Consider the following 22,726-nt stretch of genomic DNA (forward strand, 5'->3'; position numbering starts at 1 on the left):
CACTAAAATTGCTGCTGAGTAAGGGAAAAGATCACAGTTACATTTAGCAAAGTGGAGAGGGGGCTCCGGAAAAAGGCAGATGATAGTAGGAAGGAGTGTACAAGCCCAGCAGAACAGCACCAACAAGGGCGGGAACCTGAGGTCAGTCCATCCCACCGGGCACAAACATAGACAATCCAATATGAGCATGGCGAGGAACGCACAGGAGTATTCCCACACACCGGTTGGAGTCAAGTAGTCCCAAAAACCAGTGCCAGATACACTCACTGCATCCGACCACCAAGGCAATGATGGGGGGCCGCAGGAGGGGGCAAATATGGGTGTCTCACAGTGAGCTTTAATGACTGGAGGAGTGTAGGTGTCCCAAGGGAGGTCAGCTAGAAGCAAAGGACAGGCAACATAAGGTGTGGACAAGCGGCAAGCTGCGATTGAAGAAACAGTAGAGGCAGTCAAGATGGAGGACCCTGAACCACGATCTCCATCAACCTCAGCACAAAATGGCGGGCCAACAGATCCACAGAAACCCATATCAAGATCCGTAAGAAAAACCAACCTCAAGGTGCAGGACTGGATGGGGGAGGAAGCCACCAGATCAGGAGGAAGGAAGGCTGGAAAGTCACCGATCATGCTCAGGTCGTCACGAGAGAGAAATGCTCAGGCAGTAGTATCCCAACACAGCATGCTGAAGAGACAGGGAAAATCGGCTTGGGCACCTAGACAGCAGTCCCGGAAGAAGGAAAGGCAGCCACGGATCCGGAGGGCGCACTCACTCAGATATGCCGTTGGAAGACAAGCTTGGGGTTAGGAGGGTGCTATCATTCAGCCTCACAGTGGAAGATAAGCTAAGGGGCACAAGGCTGAAGCGTCGCTGTGATCACATTTGCTGCTTTTTCGGTGGTAGAAGACACATGCAACCCAGTAGCAGTCTCGGAAGGCATTGCGGGATGCCAAGCAAACAAAGGACGAGCCCAGACGGTAGGTGATGGCCAGAGGGGTGATCTGCAAGCCCATCCCCATCTCCTCTCGGCTGAGAAGACAGCTCAACCGTCCCAACAGCCATGCCGAAGTTAGCTCTACAAGCGTCTGTCTGGAAAAACTCTGAGGGTGAGTAGCAGGAGAGCGAAATTTGCTCGGGGCAGGAGGAGGCAACGGAAAGTACTCCATAGATCTCAGAAGGTGTAGGTGACAGAAGGGGGTAGAAACATACATGGCAAATGTCAAAATCAATCCAAAGGCAAATCCCAGTCGGAGGAGCTCCCTGCCGGGGCTCCTCACCGGGGAGCCATCTTAGACCACCATAAGTAAATTTAATGTTGGTTATTTTAATGGTGTGCAAATTAATATTGTAAATTGTATACATTTATTTTGTTGCAATAATAATTTTTATAAATAATAATGTATAATTAACTAAAATACATATTATTTAAAATGAATTTTAAACACTATTCTTATTTTGTAAATTTTAAAATAAATATTTCAAAAAACATTATTTTCAGTTTTAAAACACATAATGGAATTTAGGAAGGTAAATTAATTTTGAAATGTTTTAAATAAAAATAAATTATTTACATGTTAGAGAAAAAATATTTCAATTACAATGTGTTTGAATGTTTTATGTTGACCTTTATAATGTCATTGTGAAAATATTATTGTTTTACATTTGTATTTTAAACATCAATGTTATATATGTTTTTTATTTTATGATCATTAATTTTGGATTATAATTTTAATGTAGTTCTTTTATGGTTCAAAGACTAGGAATGGTGGTAAATAATTTTTAAAATGCTATTAATTATTAAAAATATTATTTTATATTTTAATGTTTAAGTATGAATATATAGGCTTGTAGTGTTGGTTAGATTGCTTTTTAAATACATTTTAGTTTATTTTATATATTCAACATTTTATGGGAGTATTTAGTCATGATTGTGTATACTACATTTTTTATTTATAACATCTTGCATAACATGTTTTAGAGTGTAGTAGAAATAGTAATCTTCACCCCTGTAGTGTCCAACACCTTCCCCAAACTGGCTTAGAAATGAGTTGGAATAGTAAACATCACCCCTTTAGTGACCTTCCATGAAATGGGTTAGATTGGAGTGGGAATATTAAATGTCATCAATTTAGTGCCTAACACTTTCCCTTAATTGTTTTAGATTGAAGTGGGAATAGTAAATGTCACCCCTTTAGTTTCCAACACCTTCCCAAAATTAGCTTAGATTAGAGTGGGATTAGTAAATGATACCCTTTTAGTGTCCAACATGTTCACCAAATTGTTATAGATTTGCGAATAGTAAATGTCACCTCATTAGTGCCCAACACTTTGCCCAAACTGCTTTAGATTGGAGTGGGCATAGTAAATGTCACTCCTTCAATGTCCAACACTTTCCTTAAATTGATTTAAAGTGGTATGTGAATAGTGAATGTCACCCTTTTAGTGTCCAACACATTTCCAAATTGTTTAGATAGGAGTGGGACTAGTAAATGTCACCCCTTTAGTGTTCATCAGAGTCTTAAAATTGGTTTACGTTGGAGTGTGAATATTTAATTTTATCATGTTAGTGTGAAATTCTTTGCTTAAATTGTATTTATTTGTAGTAGAAATATTTTTTGTTATTTAATTAGTATTGCTGGTGTTCAGAAATATAATAAAAAAATAGTTGCATGTTTGTAAAATATAATATTTACATATTTTTTAGAATAATGTGTATTTGTACATTTTTAAACATATACATTTCAAATTAAAAAGAGACATTTATATATAGACAAAAATATATGTTTTTAAAAAAAACATAAATATGAATGTAAATGATATTTAAATTTGCAGTGCATGTTGTACGTTTTGAACTTTTTCCATTATTTAACAATTGTTTTTAACTTTTCTTAAATGGTTATATATGCGTAGTTTCAACATCATGCCAGAGCGCCTGCTGTGTGAAAGAAATGTAAATATGCGGAACTGGTCAATCTCTAACTGTTAAGGGTACTTGGAAGCCGGTATTGGCTTTAATTGATAAGATCACTCAACGCTTCCTGATGACACACAATGGGGCAGATTTACAAGCCCCTTGCGACAGTTTTACGCCACAGTTGCGTCACTTTTGTGACGCAGAGGCGGCATAAACAGTGCGCCACTATGTGACATATTTACAACGTGACGCATCTAGTGAGATGCGTCACGTTGTAAAGCCCTGCGCTACATTATACCTGCGTCAGGTATAATGTATGCAGGGTGGGCGTTCCGTCGCAAGGAAGTCCGTAAAAGTGACGCAGTGAAATCTACAAGATTTCGCTGAGTCACTTTTATGTCCCAGCTGCATCAAATCCTTATGCCTGCTTGAAGCAGGCGTAAGGAGTGATGCAGCATATCAGGTATAGGGCACCCCTGAGCAGTGCTGGAGTTGCATCGCGCTTGCGACACAACTCCAGCACTGCGTCACCTTTACGGCGACAAATGCGTCACGCATCTGTATATCTGTGCACCATGGTGCGCCGCATTGTAAATGCGGTGCATCCATGTTGGCGCAAGGGGGTTTTTGAGTCACGTAAAATAACTGCCGCATCCCTGCTAATATGCAGGGGTTCACCAGTGATTGTAAATCTGCCCCAATATTCTCCTTGAGAGGCATTGCGATGGGTCTACCAGCTGTGAAATGTGTGTTTTTGCAAGACAGTTATAAGAAAAATAACCTTTCTGATGACACACATTTATTCTTTTTGAGGAGGATTTTATTAGCGCTGCCAGATAAGCTGTGACGTATGTGCTTTCAAAAAACATTTACAACATTGCACTACAGTCTGCAAAAAATCTATATTTTGGAAACACTTTTTATCTTAAACCTTTTTGCATATTTTTTAAGTAGCCTATCTCATACTTTGTGTAATCCAAATTTAAAATAATGACCTACATGTTCACAGTGCTTTCTGTCAAAGACTGGGGCCTTGTAGCACTAAACATACACAAGTCACAATTCTCCCCTGCATCAACCAAGATTATATTCTGTGGCTCTCCATTAACTAAGAGAGGTTTCATAATGTACAATAGTGCATTTTCCACTGAATAACATAATTGTATTCAATTTAAGCTATGCGTTAGTTATCAAAACCCGAAGAAAGTTCCAGAAGATTTTGTTTTTTCGCCACACCTTTGATGCCCCTATGTTTTCTCAACCTGCCCCTTGCACTCAGCATCACAGTTCCCATACTTTTGTAATGCACCTCAACCACTGCCCATAGCACCTGTTGAGCCGTAACCAAACTCTCATTCATGTCCCAAACACCGGGTCCTGCCCCGTGCTCTGATCCATATTTTCCATGTGCATCACTTGAGATGTCATCATTGATGTCATAAATGATGTTATAGAACATGCCATGAGTAATGTCATGTATGAGTTCTTAAGCAGTACATGCGGGGGCACAGGTTATAGTTAATGCTGCTAAATATAACTGGTGAATTGCTGTGTGCTTTTTAGTTCGAACCATTAATGCTGTCATTGACAAATTCACCTGACTATTTAACCTTTGGATTTTTCAGTGAATTTCTGTTTTTTTTAAAACTTAATACTTAGAGGTCCATTAGGATGGGCAAACCGGCGGCCAAATTAGGAATAACAAGCAAAAAAAAACAACCGCGGCGGTACGAGGCCAAGAAAAACTGCCCGTAACGGGTCGAGATGGCCAAAATCCGTCCGCGGTGGTCGGAATCGTGGCAGAAAACAACCCGCCAAAAGTATAGCGGAGACATTGCACCGGAAATTAGTATATCCCCGACGGTCCCGTGGTACGTACCGCTGTCTGTGACTGCCACGGTCGCACAATGGGATGAATGGGAGAGCCAGTGGAAGAGCTGAAGCACAGCCACCGGGGTGGACAAACCGTCAAAAATATGGTGGACGAAGCCAAAACCCCACAAGAAGGCCAACAAGTGCACCATGTCTTCCAAATACAAAAACACAACCCAAGGACACAACCACATGGCAAAACGAAAAATTCAAATCCCAGGACAACACACCTGTCAGCAACACCCCAATTGGACACACCCACATAGCTGAGTATAAAACCAGCCCCTTCCCTGACCACAATCCCTTGTAAATCTCCAGTAGAGAAGGGACACATAACCCAGCTGACAGGAGAGGCAAAGGACACGACATCACTAGCCATACCACACTCAGCACCACCACCACCTCCACACCAGCATAACTAACCCCCTGCACAGCACACACCATATACAGCACAACCACAACTACCACTCACACTCCTGCACCCACAATCATTTTGCACACCACACACCATGGCCACACAGAAAATGCCCAAATTTACTGAGAGTGAGTTGAAGCTCATGGTAGATGAGATAGTCAGAGTGGAACCACAGCTTTTTGGTACCCTAGTCCAACAGACACCATTTGCCACAAGGACACAAATGTGGGCTAGGATAGTCCAAAGGGTCAATGCAGTAGGGACCACCCCAAGATCAAAGAAGGAGATCATGAAGCGTTGGCATGATCTGAAGAGGGTGGTCAAGGAGAGATGAAGCAGGAACCGTGAGCTGGCTCAGAGGACTGGTAGTGGCCCTCCCATTCCACAAAGACCATTCACACAATGGGAGGAGAAGGTGCTTGCTATACTGCATCCAGAGAGTCTCACAGGAGTAGCCGGGGGAGTGGAGGATAGTAAGTACAAACATGGCTACTGCCACTCTGCAATGTACTTCATTGCACAACTACAAAGCTACACCACCTAGGACACATACCATCCATCTGCACCACACACTCACAAAAACATGGCTCACAGATCCAACATTCAACCACTCCCACTCACCCCAAACATAGCTAACAACATAACCATGGGGGCATGTGTACAGGCAGAGAGCACTACAACTCCCACCATGCCCCCTCTCCCACACCTGAGTAGGATGGAGCCCTCCCCCACCCCACCCGGGAGCAGTTGGAAGCCATTGCAGTACAACAAACAAATTTATAGGTAGGTAGCCATCTTCACAATGAGGGTGTCTGGGGTGGGGGGCCTGCACCACTACTCCCACCATGCCCCCTCTCCCACAGCCTAGCAAGATGGATCCCTCCCACCACGCCACCCAGAAGCATGTGTCAGCCATTACACAACCCTCATCAAACTTACAGGAAGGTAATCATCTTCACAATGAGGGTGTCTGGGAGTGGGGGGCCTGTACCACCACTCCCACCATGCCCCCTCTCCCACACCTGAGCAGGATGGAGCCCTCCCCACCCCACCCAGGAGCAGTTGGAAGCCATTGCAGTACACCAAACAAAATTACAGGTAGGCAGCCATATTTACAATGAGTGTTTCTGGGGGTGGGGGGCCTGCACCCCTTCTCCCACCATGCCCCCTGTCCCACAGCCTAGCAAGATGGAGCCCTCCTGCCACCCCACCCAGAAGCATGTCAGCCATTACACAACCCTCATGAAACTTACAGGTAGGTAGCCATCTTCCCTGGGAGGGTGTTTGGGGATGTGAGGCCTGTACCACTACTTCCACCATGTCCCCTCTCCCACACCTGAGCAGGATGGAGCCCTCCCCCACCCCACCCAGGAGCAGTTGGAAGCCATTGTGTTACACCAAACAAACTTACAGGTAGGTAGCCATCTTCACAATGAGGCTGTCTGGGGTGGGGGGCCTGCACCACTACTCCCACCATACCCCTTTTCAGACAGCCTAGCAAGATGGATCCCTCCCACCACCCCACCCAGAAGCATGTGTCAGCCATTACACAACCCCCATCAAATTTACAGGTAGGTAGCCATCTTCCCTGGGAGGGTGTTTGGGGGTGGGAGGCCTGTACCACTACTCCCACCATGCCCCCTATCCTACACCTGAGTAGGATGGAGCCCTCCCCACCCAACCCAGGAGCCGTTGGGAGCCATTGCAGTACACCAAACAAAGTTACAGGTAGGTAGCCATCTTCACAATGAGGGTGTCTGGGGTGGGGGGCCTGCACCACTACTCCCACCATGCCCCCTGTCCCACAGCCTAGCAAGATGGATCCCTCCCACCACCCCACCCAGAAGCATATGTCAGCCATTACACAACCCTCATCAAACTTACACGTAGGTAGCCATCTTCCCTGGGAGGTGTTTGTGGCTGGGAGGCCTGCCCTACTACTCCCAACATTCCCTCTGTCCCACACCTCAGCAGGATGGAGCCCTCCCCCACCCCACCCAGGAGCAGTTGGAAGCCATTGCAGTACACCAAACAAACGTACAGGTAGGTAGCCAGTACGTGCACCCACCCATTTTTCACAAATTAAATGGTGCCATATGACAACACCAGCCCTCTCACTGCACAAAGAGGCATACCTACCCTATTGCCAAGCACAGTGTGCACACAGGTAAGCTAAGGAAACTGTCATAACCACCAAAGTGTGACACAACAATGCACAAGTAGAAGAAAGTCAGGGCACAATCATGCACAGCAACTAGTTACATATGCATCACCATGGGGCAAGTGCAACAAGGACCATTTGAAAAAAATGAAAGCATGTGAGGTGGCACAAATCAAGATATGCACATGACAGGACAAAGGGATGCAGGAGATGACAATGTCCAGTCCATGGCCAGAGGTGACGTCTGCTAGGTCAGACAAATAAACTATGATTCCTCAATTATACACATGTTGTGCCAGGCCCTAGATGGCAACAAGTGCCTGTAAACCTCAATTGTGCACGGTTCGCATGGTATGCCTTGACACCTCACACCATGGACAAGTAATGCTTGTACCACTGCATCATGTCAGGGAGCACAGTAGTGCACATAGTCAACAATGTGATGCTATGTCAATTGTGTAGTGTACAAAAAGTGAATGACACACAAGTTGAATGACACACAGCTAACACAAAGCTTTACGGGCGCACTGCAATGACCATTTCACATCTGACCCAGAGGTGACCAAGGACTCACTGCCGAGGACAACACCAGCAACCTGCAGAGCCAGTCTCCACCCCCGGTACAAGGACTCTCGGATGTTGACTCCCAGGATTTCATGGACAATGAGCTCGAGGCCGGGCCCATCTGGTGTGCCAGGGAGCAACAGGTCCCAGGACCCCATCGTCCCCCCCACCACATTTGTGGCAACAACAACTCCACAGCAGAAACAAAGGCCATGTCTTTTGATACCAGAAATGACCTGTTCTGCTGAGTGGAGCTCTGCTTTCAGAGAGATAGATGCCATGTGGGGAGACCCATCAGGAGAGAGATGGACTTTTAAATCCTTGACAGCACCAGTGATTGGACATGTGTCATAAGATCTTGATAGCACCAGTGATTGGACAAGTGTCTTTAGATCTTGACCAGGAATGAAACGGTCAATCATCAGCACCACTCCATGGAAACTGTGGTCTGCGGTTGTTTTTGAATTCAGAGAGGGTGTCTTATAGTCTCTGGTAGACCCAGTGCAGGCACAAGAGGTAGGTCACTGAGCTACAAAGATGCAGAAAAGAGAAGGGAGGGATCAGACATTCCTCTCCAGTCCCCTTACGATGATCCTTGATGCCCGTTCACTCCCAGTATGAGAGGGGTGCCCAATGCCAACTAGTCTCCTCTGAACCACCACAAATGTATATGGGAAATGAGTAGGACTTGGGTGTTTGAATTGTATGCTCTAGTGTGTTAACACTGCGCATGCACCGCAAACAGCGGTGAATACACAGCGATTACCACTAGGTGTCACTGTGCTGGGCTGGCAGCTGCATGTGCTGAATGGCAGAGTTTGCAGGTTAGCTCGTGTGTGTCCTACTGACAGTGCTTAATCTGAGCCGGTGGTGAGAGGTGGGGCCCACAAGCAATCATTCTTTGGGACTGGCACTAGTTTTCCTCTTCAAACATTGATCTAGAACAAGGGAGGAAAAAAACACAAAATGGGGAAAGAAATGACATATAGAAAAACATTGGAAAAGGGAGATGGCAGGGATGAAAAAGAAACCGAAAGAGTAAGGTAAAGGGGCTGGGAGTGTCTTGTGGTGGTTGAAAGAAGCATCAGGTGGACTCAAGACTTGGTATTCACAACCCTGGTGTTGGAGCCGGCCTCGTGGCGTGGTCCTGTTCCCCCTCGCTAAGCCGCACGAGGTCCCATGCACCTCGGGGCTCCTCCATTTTGGATTGTACGTCACTCTACGTGACCATCTACGTGATCCTGCTCTACCCGGCCTCGGTCCCAGCGAGGCCCAACATCGAGGCGCCAACCCCTGGCCCGGGGGATACCACGTGAACCCTTCCCACTCCCGGCAGAGGGCAGTATCGATGGGACCCCCAACCGTCCTTCCACACCTAGGTGCGATCGCCCCACAGCTCTCTGGGGCCTGGCGCCTCTCCTGCTGGGCGTCTGGCCGCTCCCAACCCGGCCTCTCCGCCCCCCCCGGGCGCAAGGGTCCGGACATCAAAGGGCTCCAGTCCTATATCTGGGGCGACCCGGCAACAAGACAACAGTTGTATCCCGGAGTCAAGAGCCCTGCTGATTGGATCGCGGCTGACCCTACGGAGAAAGACTCATCCTGAAACTACACCCTGAGCCCTGCTGACGACGTCGCGGCTCCACCGTGCTTAAAGACCTTCACGAACCTTTGGGGCCCTGCTGACGCTGTCGCGGCCCGACCTTGTTGAACTTGCCATCAGAGCCCAGCTGACCTCGTCGCGGCTCGACCGAAGCGGACCTACCACCGGAGCCCTGCTGACTGTGTCGCGGCTCGACCCGAACGGAACTACCACCCGAGCCCTGCAGACGCCGTCGCGGCTCTCCACGTCCGAGCTACTTTGAGGCCAGCACGCAAGGTCTGGCGAAGAGCCTCCCCGTACCTGGCTGGTACTGAGACTGACCCGCTACCCTATCCCCCTAAAGACATTGAGACTCTTTTTGGATCACTCGATCCCACTGTAAATATTGAATGTGCTACCTTTGATAAAGAACCAAGATAAGCAACTGATACAGAGTCCTGTGTGGCGCGGCTCGACCGAAGCGGACCTACCACCGGAGCCCTGCTGACTGTGTCGCGGCTCGACACTGATACAGCAACTGATACAGAGTCCTGTGTGGTGGTGTTACTGAGCCTAGTACGATCTCAGGAGAAGGACCTCTCCTAGGAGGCTTCTCAGCGGCGCTCGGCTATAACTTTGCGGAAGGAAGGTGGCCGGAGCAGTCCCCCCGACTCCCCGGTGGTCCTCCCTCCAACATTTGGTGGCCAGCGACGGGATCCGAGCCAGACGCAATCGTACAAGCAAGTAACGCAACCACTACCTAACCAGGCCAACACCTGGCATTAGAATGCGCCGGCCTCAGGCTTTTGAGCAAAACTTTGGGCACCCGCACTAGATAAGCATTTGCTACAGATAACAGCATCTTATATAAAAATGGCTGCACCCGTACTCCTTGGGTAAGTGTCCACACACACACACATCATTATTATAGGGGCCCGGGTCCTCCTGTTCTGATTGAGCCAATGTATATCCAATGTTTCTGTTTATAAAAGGGCCAACATCACTTTTTATATGATTTCTATATGGCCACAATTATTAGAATTAAGATTTCAGCTATATACTTATTACCATTTGTGTTTTTCAAAAACAAATTCACAAAGCAGGAGTTTGTTTTTGAAAAACATAACTCTAATGACCCTGACATTCTTAGATGGTGTGATGTCATTTAAAAACAATTCTGTTTGAAGCCATCAGGCTTCTCCTGTTGGTCCCAAAGAGTAGAAACAAGTATATGTTTCAGGAGGATGGACCTCCAGTCTGTCGGGCCATGAGTGTATGTTTGAGCTGGTGGAGCCAGGAGGAGACAGGAGCTTCATTAGGTGAACGGGCAGGGTGTAACCTTTGACGAATGTGTGACTACAGACCACCCTCGTTATAGGCCTCCTTGAGGTGAGCCTGAATTAAGTTGAGGGACCACATAAGAAGGCACCGAAGAAGCATTTCTCAGCCCTTCTGGAAGAATAGGAATTGGGTAGAGCGTATGTATGCCTGTTGTGTCTTTAGTATTTTTGCATCAATAAGGAAACAAGCACTGGCATATCCAATAGGTCTCGCCTATGCAGGAGCTATTGGCTTTGCATCCTTTTAAAACGGCTTAAACGTATATTTAGGATTTGTCATCTATACATTAATACGTTTTTTTGTTCATGCTTCTAGCAAGAACATTATTTTTCTAACTGTGCATCCGACTGGTGTTGTATGTTTATTTTATGATTCACATTACAAGTACTTGTGTGCTCTGTGTCTATTAAAACTCATTGTTTTAGTATACATTTCTGTTTGCTAAGCTCCTGCAATCACACAAGTGGGCATTTTGTGAAAGCATGTTGCTGCTGAAGACATGAAGTTCAAACATGTATTACTGCTGATTTAAAAGCGATGACAAAGCCCGATAAGCGATAGCTTTGATTGTTTTGGATGCTGGCAGTTGCATAAAAACCATGAGTGTGCATCGCAGGACTCAAGGGTCAAGCAATATGTTAGAAACAGACACAAAGTGCAGGGTTTCTTGCAAAGAGAAAGAGTGCTTATTAAAAATATTACAATAAAGCTGCAAAAGCAGATGTGCATTGCTAAAAAGAATATTGTTGCGACAACCATGAACCTAAAATAGATTAATAAAATAAATTGACAAAGCATAAATATCTGCTTAAGCCATCTCACAAGGAAGTAAGACAGAGCACGCAGGGATGTACATGTTAACAAAGTAATACATGTAAACGGCTGTAGAGCCACTTACTGTGCAAAGCGAGCCTGAAAGCAAAGCCAGCAAAGATGACAATGTTTATAAAACAGCTGTAGCACGAAGCGTAGTGTGTCTGATTTGGGAGGGGGGACACGAGTGAGAGATGGAAAACATTCACTCTCATGGAGTTCTTCCACAAAAACAAATATTTAATTCTATTCCTGTGACTCAAACCCAAAGAAAACAGAACAGACATCTGGCACAAACCTGTGGCTACTTCAAATCTCCAATCCCTGCCGTGGGAGGGGATAAGAGGCAACAGCAAACAGAGAACCAGACAAATGAAAACACTTTGAAGTCAGAGAAAGAAAAGTAAACTGGCACCCTCAGAAAACAGCATCTGACATTTGGCCTCGGTCTTTGAATGCAGAGCAAATGTGACAAGATAAGAACAAGATTTACAGGCCTGATGACAGAAATGGTTGAGTGAAAAAATGGGCGCTCATGTGAAGTGCTCTTAAACAAAGAAAAAGTAGTTCCTAAAACAGTTCCTAAAATGTGAGCAGTGGTCTGATAGTAGTAATGTGTCCATGCTCTCAGAGAGGTCTAAACACAGGAAGATGCATGACACATGCGTGCCATGGACAAATAGGGAAAACAAGCAATGGAGACAGCAAACGGGAAGCCTTTGGGTGGTCTGAAGCCCACATATTGCATACAACAGTATCTTTGAGACAGCACATGCACTGTCAAGTCAAAACCAAAAAAAGGATTCCCGGTCCTCACCAAAGCCACAGGACGCGGCTATTGGCTGAAAACATTGATCTGTCAGATGCAGGACTAATACCTACTCCTAGGCATCATCTCAGTTTTTGATCATCTCGTTGCCTTCTTGAAAGATTGAAGGCAGTTCATGTTAGGAGGCTGCCGTGATTTTTATTTTTGCTTTATATAGTCTGGATCCCATACCCCACCCTTCATCTGTGAGTACTTTCTGTTAGATATAGGAAGACTGCCTGCCATTATAGGATTCTTTGGTGAGCAAGGCTGGCCGATGATGAAGCATGACACCCAGGGGGTGAGTGACACATCCCTTTCAATTTCTTTTTAATTGACTTGTAAATGTTGACAAATGCTCCAAAGTATCTTGGTCCTCTTCAGAATATAAGCCGGATAGAGACTAAAGGTGCTCTACGTGCAAAACTCCAAATGCTCGAATTGGAGCTTAACAAGACATTTTTATAAGAAACGTCAGTGGGGGAAGAAGCCAGTCCAGGATTGCCTGGGGAGGGTGTATGGCAGGCTGAGCACTTTACTTGAGCGGCTTCCAAGCCCTTTTAACAGAGGCAGGGGCCCTTTATCATCTTTATGCTGACAACAACCAACTCTACCTAAAAGTGCTCTCCGCACACAACATCTCAGGAATGGGTGATGTCTCATAACATAAAACTGAACCCATCCAAAACTGAATTCAAATGCTCCACCCCCTGTTCAATCACGGATGTATAATCTATACATTCTTAACAGTAAACCTACCATCGTGACAGCGTCAAATCCCTGGGTGTCATTCTGAGCAAAAGACTTGGGGGCATATCAGCAACAACCGGCGATAATTATCGCTCAGCGCTCTTAGCGTGAGGATAATTATCGCCGGCCAACTCTGAATTTTATCACAGAGATAGCGTGCTATCAGCAACGCTTATCTCCAAAGCGATAAAGTTCAGAGCGCAAGCTGCCAATTCTGAGAATATCACTGGAAATACAGCGATAATCCCACAAGGTTTGGCAATAGCTTGTTGATAGGGCAGGGCAGACTTAGCCATGATATCCACCTTACATAGGGTAACATAGCTAAGTCAGAAAAATACCAGACGTAAAAAAGCAGCGATAACCGCGGTTAGCGCTGGGTTTTTTATCGCTAGCAGGGTTAACGATATCCTTGATAATAGGAGAAATGACGCTTAGCGACATTTCTCCTATTATTTTACTCTGGAACGCCCCCTTTGCATCTGCAAGGGGAAGCGTAGAGTAAAAGGGTGCTAACATGCAAATTTGCGTGTTAGCACCCTGTTGCTGATAGAGCACTAGTTTTATCTCTGCTTTTTTGGCTTTTAAAGCCCTTGTTGATATGCCCCTTAGCCCCCAATCCTAATTCAGCAGCATGGCCAAGAATACAATTTATAACTGCGCCTTCTCTGGGGGATCCGACGTTACATTCCTGAGCAAGACCTGAAAAATCTTGTCCAATCTTTGGTACTCTACAGACTGGACTTCTTGAATTCTCTCCTTGTAGGCCTCCCCGAGACCCATCTATCTCCTTTGTAGTCCATTCTCCACTCGGCTGTACATTTCGTATATGGGGCCAAAATGAATGACCATATTACCTCCTATTGAAGCCAGGACAATAAACATGACTGCTTGTAACACTCATAGTCATTCAGACTTTCTCCCCTCACTACCTAGCAAACAAATCAAGAGATCAAGTGGCTCTAGACCTTCAAAGAATGCAGGAAATCTGCTTCTCGAACCTCCAACTTTCAAATGGAAAGACTCATGTGGCAATCTTTCTCAGGTAATGCGACTGAAATTTGGAATTCGCTAATTCCAAACCTTCACACCACCACCTCTTTTCGGGTCTTCAAAACAAACCTTAAACCTCTTCTCTTCGGAAGAAATGTTTCTCTCTCACACTCCTCATCAAGAACCCACCAGGCATACACCCTCACATTTAATGGCGTGACCCAGACTGTTACATGACAACCATGAGAGCTATAAAGACCTTTCTGCTTCAACTCTGTAATATGTATTTATGTAACAAAAATCTCTTTCACTTTTATAAATAGGTAATATGTAATTTGTAATGAATATTTCATTTGTAAATATGTAACTCTCACTATAAGTAGCAATACATATTGTCACCCACTTTAATGTTAGTCTAAATTTCTCATGTAGCGCTCTTTTGTTCTATTATAAAGCACTCTCTCGATAATATATAAAAATGCATGCATAAATAATGAAGTTCTGCTCGGGTAGGGCCGGTAGGCCACCGGACTGCACTTCATGGAAGCTAAGACTTTCACAGATGCCGACAGTCAAGTCCTTAGGTGACCCACAGCTGCTCTGATACCTCACTCTGGTGAGTCTGAGTGGCCGGCGCTACTTGTGCTTTCCACACAGCCGTGTGCCCTCCGTTCAGCCTTATGTGGAGCCAGACTGGAGAAAAAACAACCCATCCGGACCCCCCAGGGATTCACGTGATACAAGAAATGCTAATTTGGTTGACTAAAACAACAAATAAATCTGGCTGGTGAAATCCGGCTGTGACTGGTGGTTGGGGACTAGCAAGCAGAGAGAGCCATGTATAATCTATTTTTTTCGGGGGGGGGGATATAATTAAGACTTGGGAACCTTAATCCGACATGGCTGCTGACGATACCGCTAAATTGTTATTGTACTTATTAATGTTTACACAAATAAAGTAGCCAGTCTCCAGAGCAGAAAGCCGCAAGATGCTGGTGCTCCTCCCACTTAGCACAGACCCTCACTCTGCTGGCTGGACTTTGGGCTGTGAATCAATCCTCAATGGTTCCCGGCGCCTTGAATTCCGTACATTGAAAGTTAAGATGAACTTGTGTACTGCCTGGTCAGTGATAATGAATTCCCAAGCTGGCACGGTGCCTAAGTATTTGACATGATAGTGAATATAAGGATAGAGCGAGGCAACCATAGTGTTGTGAGAACAGTGCTGGGCACATAGTTGGCATCAGAGCATGCTTGATGCTTAAATGCATTGCAGTCTGATCATTTTAGATTGCACCTCAGTGGAGCTATACATGTGGGACTAATGCATTTTGGTGAGGTTCTGTGAACACGTGCAATAGAATGCATTAGTCTAACCCCTAATGCGTGGTCCTTGGAACCGTTGCATAAAATGCAATGCTAGCCTCACATCCCCCATCTCATTAGTTGCAAAGAGAACTTCAAAGAAGTTCAGTCTTTCTGACAGTGGTCTCACTCCTAATCAGCCTCAGAAGCTGGGACACCTTCCAAGGCATATCTGATCTTGGTGCTCAGTCTCATTCAAACCCAGTTTTTAATTATGGGTTCACAACTACTACCACATGGTAGCCATCTTGGACAGAAATCTACATCCTTTATTATTGTTTTACCTTTCCAAGATGGCTGCCACATTTATAATCAGTTGGTGAGCTAAAGTTTCTAACATTCCTTTCATTCTGAGCATCTATTTCTCTGATGCTTTGTCATCTGCTGCTCCCACGTCCTGCAGGGTAATCAAGCTAAAGTCAAAAGGTTTAATGCTTTTGCGCTGTGCTCATGCAGAATCTGCATGTCATACAAATGAAAAATCAATTGCTTGTTTATATGGCTTGTGGCTTTATTGAACTGTACAAAATATGAATAGCTTGATTCAAGTCAATATTATTCATATTATCAGCCTGGGAATGATGAACCCTTGAGCTGGCACTGCTTTGATTCACATGACTGAACATCAGGCTGCACAACATCTCTGGTGGTGCTAGCTATGATATCAGTATATACCACTTCAGTCACTTCAGTCATCACACGAGAGATGATTAGTAGATACACCCTTAATTCAACAAAAAGTAACAAGACTGTGGAGACAATTAGGAGGGACAGTTGAGGCCACCCTGAGATGCTGACAACAGGGAGCCCAAAAACACAGAATGAAGGCAACGGAGAACTCTTTTGTGTTTCTTCATATTTGGAGATATTAGAGGACGACACATTATTATGAGAGAGTTAGGCTCCGGGAAGGTCTAGTGCTCAGCACCCCACACTGCCATCACATCAAGGGTGCTGCATCACCACAAACCGCCATCACATCAAGGGTGCTGCAGCACACACTTCCTTCACTTTAGTGTTTCAACATCAAAAGTGCAGCAGCACACACCTCAATTGCATCTACATGCAGCAGCAAAAAATGGCATCACATCAATGGTGCAGCAACACACACCAACATTACATCAAGGGTTACAGCACACACTACCATCAAATAAGGGTGTGGCAATACACAACGCCATCAAATAAGAGTGTAGCAACACACACTACCATCAAATAAGAGTACAGCAGCAGATATCACCATGACATATAAATGCAGCAGCACATTTCATCACCTTCACATCAAAGGTGCAACAGTACACATCACCATCACTCCTGGGCTGCAGTCTATGTATAGCAATCACATCAAGGGTGCTACGACACATCATGAGATCAAGGGTGCAGCAGCACTCACTATCACATCAGAAAGAACAAACACAGTAGATATACACAGATGTTCAGTTGCTTCTTGAGATATAAAAAGGGTCAAGACAAATGAAGAGGTGAAGAGCAGATTTGGAAAAGGAAGGGAGGGAAAAAATAGTGAGAGAACGGGGGACCAAGCTTGGCCTATTATTAAGGGTGGAGGGCCAAAGCATGAAGGATGTCAGACAGACTGAGAAAAGGTTAGTCTGACAGGCACTAATCATGTTAGGGTAAGGCAGCCAGGCACTATACATGCTCCAGATGACCAGGTACCTGGCAGCGTGAGCCAAACTTCATCTGGTTAAAGACTTCACAACCCTGAGGGAGTGACCTCATCAGCCGGCAAAGTCCCATTAGGACCTCTCACTCATGACAAAGGGGTGCATCACCAATGGACTAAGAGCTGGGTGCTCCAGTTTTAAGCCCTGAAGTGCCCAGGCCTAAGTGTCAATCAATGATACCCTGTCACAGAGTGGGGTGGGGTCATCAACTCTCACTGGTGCCATCCGACTCGCTTACAAGTGAGGGAAGGTCAACCATCACTGGCTGTCCCATGAGAAGGTCAGCTAAAGATAAGAGATGGTGGGATGGCTTTATTTTCCCTGCTGGAATTATCCAGCTCATTCCATTGCCTTCTGCTTTCCCTTCCACTTAACCTGCATCACCACCACAGCCTGTAAATTTGTTTTATGTTTCAGTGCATGCATGCATGAATGTAAATGTATTTGCAATTTCATTTCAAGACCGGAGGCTAACATTATGCATTAATTCTTTAATGTCAACTCCACACAGCCACTTTAAAGTATAAATCACAGTTTGTATTGTTCTAGAACATAATACCGTCAGGCTATAATAGGCCAGTCTCACCTGCCTCTTTTAAATGCGGCTCCACACAGATAAGTATCACATCTCTTACTCTGATTGGGTGTATATGTGTGTCTCGCTTTTGTAAGGTATTACCTGCTATAGTAGATGCGTTTTAAGACCCAGTTTCTTTTTTAGATTCTTTCTTTATATACATAGGTAATAATAGAAGTATGATAGCAGTTTAAAATATAGCTTTTATTAGTTTTGAAATACGTTGCACAATAGCAGACTCTAAAGTTGCTGAGTAACTGACCTTCCATATAGCTGGAGCTTCCAATTTTGGTCGCTTTATCACTCGCTGCCTTGCAACGCAGCCCGTGCTATGAATGTAAGTGTATTTGAAATTGTGTGCTGTGAATGAATTTGTGGGTTTGCACATGCTTGTGAATGGTGGGTGTATAGTGGTGTGATTGTGAAAGGATGGGTTTGAGTCAACGTGCATGTGAATGGGTATGTTTGAGTATGTGTGTGTGTATGTGGCCTTTTCTACAGCTCAGCCAGATGACAGGCAACCACTGAGAGACAGGGAGTGAACATTGTGGAAAAAAGAGGGAGAGAAAAAAGGCAAGGATAGAAAAAGAGAGTGGCCTGGACTGTTAGTGTAAGAGGAGCCAGAGGTAGAAGAGAGGATGATGCTATAGAAAAAAGAGAGGGGAGACCTAAAGAGGGGTCAAGGCCATTGAGGGGAGTGATTGAAATGTTAGAGAAAGTGGAGAGAGGGATTAGAGCAAAGGGAATGTGTAGAAAGGTAAGCTTTAAATATATTGGGTAAAAAGATGGATGAGAAAGGAAAGATATGAGCAGCAGAGAGGAAGGGGTGAAAATAGAGTCCAGAGGAAGAGAGTAACACTGGGAAGCACGAGAGAGCCGAGAAGGAGAAGAAAGAGGACCAGGATTGCATGCAATTGTTTGAGGGGACATTGCCTTTATTGCAGAGTCAGGGTTCAGTTGTATGGGGATATTCCTGACTCATTGCCTTGTGGCTTTGAGTATTTGGCCCCGGTATACCTTGAAACCACTCTCAGCCTGCGCCCTGGGCACCCCAATAACTCTTATTGTGACTTCAAATACCCCAGACAATACTAGACATCCCAGAAGTCAAAACCCTACTGCAAACGTCTCCAGAACCCTATAGCTGCTAACCTTTGTAGTGTTATGGGAAATTGTAAAGCCCACTATCAACTGCGAGGACATTCCAGAAGAGTTTTGCGAAACAGCCTAAGTTTGTTATAATACTAACACTATGCAGGCCTGCACCATGTGGAGGGTGAACATTTGACAGAGGTGGCATGTGACAAGTTAAAAACAAATAATATTACAGAATCATGAGACAACAGATGGGGACCAAGACCTTCGCACCTACTTCAGAGAGGACTCCAGCTCAACTGCCAGGGCACACCTGGTGAGCGGAGGGAGGAAGGTGCTATAAAGGCTGCATAATCCCCCCGAGACCAGAGGCTCCAGGATCTCAAAGTAGATTTTAATTAATGCTCAGAGGTAATGATTCTCTTCTACCCAGGAGACCTCAGGCCCTCTCTCTGATGCACACACCCAGCTTGGCCTCTGTCCCCGAATTAAGGGTGGATAATTGTAGGCACATCAATTTATGGAATAAACAAACATGGATCCCTTTATTAAAAATGTAAATTAAAATCAAACAAGGAGAAGGATATTCTTTAACAGAAAACAAAAAAAGTGAAAATAAATAGTGGCAGACAGGACAGTTGAAACACAAGGAAATGTGCTATGTGTGAAAAGGTACACTAAAAAGAAGAAGTGTGTACTTGCTAGTAATAGAAATTAATAATGAATTATCTGTCAGTAAAAAAGTAACAAAGCAGCGAGCTGTCCTAGTTACTCTGAGATATAGTTCAGACATTTGCTTATGGAAATCATCCTCAGGGAGATCATGTTTCTGTCACAGCTGCTGGTCTGAGTAGATTTAAAGAAATGTGTGCACATTGTTAGCTTCTGTGTCTTGCTATAAAATCTCATACTAATAGCGAGCCGGTTGGTGTGTTGTGGCGAGGAAGCGAGCTTATCCAAGTAACATAAGAGAAAGTATACTAGGAAGCATTGTGCCTTGAATACAATACATTGAAGAACAGACACACAGAGAAAACTGCTGCTGGCCCTCATACACGCATTACATTGAGATCGATATCTCCCTTTCAACGCAGCCCATGAATCACTGTAACCAGGAAAGCCCATTGGCCCATGGATCACACCATCTAGCTAATTTTCAAAGGTCACCGTCATACCTTTCAGAAATTAACTGTGATGGCTGCCTATGACTGTCCTTGATAACTAAGATAAAGTGGTCAATCTGAAGATCCCCAACCACTCACCTGTAAAAAACAAATTAGAGTGGTCCTGATGAAGGTGGATGAAAGTTTAAATTCACACCGTAACGTATGTTGACCAGAGAGATTGGTATCCCAGTTGGCAACACCCACACGGATGGTCATGACATATAATCTTTGTGATTACATCAGTGTATGCTGTTGAAGGCTGGGTGGCGAGTGCATGTATGCAAGTTGTGTGGTAGCGAGCATCAGTGTACTAGGTGAGGATAGTAGTGTGATTTAATCATGGGGAAATTGTGACGAATTTTATGTACATGTAAAATGAAATGGAAACAAAAGAATCAGACAATACAATCACTGGATCTGTCTAATTGAAAAAAAAAATTCTGCACTTTACTAATGTTTGGTGATCTTATGTTTTTAATATTTGTATAATGAAAGGACATATGTTTGATCTGATGTTTCTAAATGCAAAAAAGAAAAAATGAAATAATAAAAAATATTAAATGAATTAAAATTGTATATTTGATCCTGTGTATAGGGCCTATTGAGCTCATATTAGCCTATGGAAAAGAAATTGAGGTTGTGGGAGGTTTGTTTGCAATATTGTATAAGATGTTCACCCTTACTCCCAGTCCTATGAATTATTTATAGGGGGGTACCTTCATTTATTTGAAATTGCTACAAAACCTGCTCCTTGCCCGCCTCTGCGAAGAATACTTACTTTACTTAAATACATGTAAATAACCAAATGTACATACATGTTGCTATCAGGCAGCTATTCGCCATTGATGCACTACAGACCCAGTGGTATTCGCAGTAGGCTCCACCAGCAGAGGAATTCCAGCCACTTCCTCAAGTAACACAGAAACATTACAACTCCACTGAGTAAAGAAAAGAAGGAGATGCTATTTATGTTAGTGTTACCGCTGGCTTGGTTTTGGGCTCTTCAATAAAGCACCTGAGAAGTGCAGGATGATGATGTTTTCATGCAGGTGTGTAATGTGGAAACAATTCAGACAGAACATTTCACCTTTAATCTTATGACCATGCACATGTATACATTGACCGTGGGCGGAGATCTCCGCTCCACCCGCTGAGTGTGTGGAGTTGTGCCTACGCCGCATTCCATGGAGAACATGGAGTAGGCACAACTTGGCACACTACATAGCAGAACGGAGTTGCCCAGACCTTTCCTTCACCCCCCAGGAGAATTATATTAAATATACGTCTAAAAGTTAAAAAAAGGAACACTTACCTTAACTGCGGCGTCCCTGGGTTGCCGTCCTCCTCTTCCTTGGTTTCACGATGATCTGCGCATGCGCGCATGCTCGCGCATGCGCTTTCCGCATGGGCGCACGTGTATGCGCAGATCATCGTGGAAACCAAGGAAGAGGAGGACAACAGCCCGGGGATGGCGCAGTTAAGGTAAGTGTTTCTTTTTTTAACCCTTAAAGTATATATAGTGTAATTCTCCTAGGGGAGGGTGGAGGAGGGTGGCAGAGCGGAACGGAGTTTCCACGGAGTTGGTCCCCAACTCCATGGACCTCTGCGTTGTGCCACTCCATCAGCTCTGCCCAGGCTTAGTATACATGTGTGTATAGTGTCAGTTTGATTTAAAGTATCCTTTTCCTAACGATAACATCCCAGTAACCTTTGGTTTTTCAATATATATATTTACTGAATAAAACAAAGGTTACAGGGATGTTATAGTTAGGAAAAAGAATTACAAAAACCTTAGAAAGTCACAGAAAAAAACAAAGGTTACAGGGACGTTATAGTTAGGCTGACATTTCACTCATACAAAACCACAGAAATTCAGCAGTTATAGTTAGCTCAGCTAACTATAACTCGCCCCGCAATGCAGTACTTATGACCTCACATATTACATCACTCTTGACATGGTCAGAGACATCACTGTTGACATCTCAAATTACATCACTGATAACATAATATAGTGACTGTGAGAGTTTTTAAAATGTTTATGAGTGTTCAAAATATATATCAAGGTGTATTGATGAATCAGTGGGTGTATGTATTCTTGTATGGATGAGTCAGTGTGTGTGTGACTGACTGTATAAGTGAGCGATTATGTGTCTCAGTGAATGTATGGGTGAGTGACTAGGTTGTGTGAATATCTGTATCAGTCTGTCAGACAGTGCCTAAGTACCTTCATGGGTTTAAAAACAAAAATCTTTTTTGGGCCCTAGGGGTACCTGACCAACAGAGTGGGCCTAGGGGTCAGGGTGTTCCTACCCTGTCCCTTTTCTTCTTTATTTACCTCTTTTCTTGCGACTTGGTTCAACGGAGTCACAAGATGTCTGCCAACACTTCCTGGTTTGAAGTGCTGGCAGCCAATCAGAGTCAAGCTCATCATCGGAAGAGTTCATGAATCCACTGCGGTCACCAGATATTAATATTTTTTTAAATATGAATTTCTCAAGATCTACTGAACAGATTTACACCATTTAATGAAAAGAGTGCTTTCTGGTCCGAAAGCTACATTTTAGCAAAATTTTGTGTAATTCCGGTCAGCAGTTTGGGCTGTAGCTGTGTCTAAAGTTTCCCATGGAAATTAA

This window comes from Triturus cristatus, chromosome 12 (genome assembly GCF_964204655.1).
Source record: "Triturus cristatus chromosome 12, aTriCri1.1, whole genome shotgun sequence".
NCBI lineage: Eukaryota > Metazoa > Chordata > Amphibia > Caudata > Salamandridae > Triturus > Triturus cristatus.